Below are 2,123 nucleotides of genomic sequence, written 5' to 3'. Positions count from 1 at the left end.
GAAGAGGGATAAGGAGGAGCGCGACGCGATTGCGGGCGTGGAGGAGGTCAGGGACCATAATATCCGCCCGCAGTCGAAAAGGGCCCTCCAAACGCAAGAGGAGGAGGGGAGGATCCTCCGCGACCTGCGGTCTAAACAGACCGCAGAAGTCTCGTCGATGGCCATAAAGGCCATCGACGAGGTGAAAAAGATCGCGGAGCGGTCCAAAAACCTAAAGGGACCGTATAGGGGGGCCCTCTGGGATGCCACGGCCACACTGGCCGCATGCAGCCTCGCTCTAGCTCAGAGGACCGAGATAATCGGTGGCTCTGAGCAGAGCGAGGCTGCCAGAATGGAGCAGGAGGCGGCCTCGGCCGAGATGGAGCGCCTTCGGATCAAGGGCGCTCTGCTTCGGCTCGAGGTCGACCGCCTCGGCAACGAGCTGGAGAGGGCCCGAGCATCCGGTTCCACCAGCCTACCAACTACGATCTCCAGGATGGAGATCGAAGAGCCAGAGCCTTCAACTATGGAGATGGACCGGCGGACGAGCCATACTTCCCGGGAATCGTCCGCCGATAGAAAGAGGAAGAGGGTGGAAGACGCGGGCGAGGAATTCCCGCTCCCTTCCCAGCCCACATACAAAAAGAAGAAGAAGAGGGTGGCCCGGCGCCCCCTGTCCGCCTCCAGCGAGGAGGAAGGGACAACGGTGGGGGGCGCCGGATCCGCCCTGCCACTCCTCCCGACACTTGAAGACGAAAGGATCGGGAGACAGTGCCGGGAGGAGGTGGCGAGGGACATTGAGGAGGGTACTCTTCCTCAAGGGGCCCCCCCCTCTCCGGGCCCGCTCCGGTCCCATCGAGGGGGAAACTCAACCCCTCCCTGTAAAGAGAGAAAAGAAGAAAAAGAGGAAAAAAAAAGAAGGCCACGATAGTAGTCACGATGGGTGTGGGGGCGATCCCCGCAGCCCGTCGTGCTATTGGTGGGCGATCGCAGGGGGCTGCGGGGGGGCGCACCTCCCCTCGAATGAGGAAGCGCCCCCTGCGGTCGCGGGATTGAGCGGCGGGGAGCTGGAGGCCCTCATAGTGGCCCTAGTTCCCCGGCTCATGGAGGCCATGGGCGCCGTCGTTCCAGGGATTACGCCCGGGGGGGGGCCCGCGTGGCCCCATAATGGAACCAATAAGGTAGGAGGAGGGGGAGGGAAGGGGTACCGCCCAGCGCGCCCCGACCCTCGCCCTGCAGCCAAGTCCTCCGCGACCTCCCCCCCCGCTGGGGCCAAACGGCCAGGGGCGGCGGGGGAGGACAAGCGGGGGAAGAAGAAGAAGAGCGGGAGTGGAGCGGGCGACCCGTTACCCCAAGCGGGTGGGGGGTCGCCCGCTGCGAGTGCGCCTGCTCCTGCGGGAGAGGCAGGCCCCCCCCCAAACCGGACGGCAAACGTCCGACCGATGGGGGGAGCCGATCCTCCCTCCTCCGCCACCGGGCCCGGGACTACCTGGGCACGAGTGGTTGGGAGGGGGGAGAAGAAAAGTGAAGGGGGGGCAGACATGCCCCCCAATCTGCCTCCCAGAAGCCGGGGCCCCAGAAGGGTGCTGCGGCCAAGGGGGGCGTTAAAAAGAACTCCCAGGATGAGGGAAGCGGGAGGAAACCCGCTCTCCCCAAGGCTCCTCGCACCGCCGCCGTCACGGTGAGCTGCCCCACGGGCAGCTACGCCGACGTCATGCGGCGGGCGAGGGGCCAGATAGATCTGGATAAGATAGGGATCGGGGAGCTCAGGACCAGAAGGGCCGCAACAGGCGCACTGGTCCTCGAGATCCCCGGTCCCGAGGGACAGGCCAGGGCGGACGCCCTGGCCAAAAGTATGTCGGCCCTCTTCGCGGACAATAGGGACGTGCAAATTGCGCGTCCCTCGAAGAGGGCCGAGATCCGGGTTCGCGATCTCGACTACTCAGTCGCTGCGGAGGACGTAATCTCCGCGGTGGCGGTCGCCGGGGGCTGCGGGCCCGGCGAGATTAGGGCCGGGGCTATTCGCCCGGGTGCGGACCGGATGGGGACGATATGGATCCAATGTCCCCTTTCGGCCGCACGGAAGGTGGCGGGCGGAGGACGGCTCAAAGTAGGGTGGTCCTCCGTCCGAGTAGAGGCCCTGA

Source organism: Odontomachus brunneus, unplaced genomic scaffold, assembly GCF_010583005.1.
Source record: "Odontomachus brunneus isolate Ranch 3 - 2012 unplaced genomic scaffold, Obru_v1 Obru_scaffold_061, whole genome shotgun sequence".
Lineage (NCBI taxonomy): Eukaryota > Metazoa > Arthropoda > Insecta > Hymenoptera > Formicidae > Odontomachus > Odontomachus brunneus.
This window is presented reverse-complemented; position numbering follows the sequence as displayed.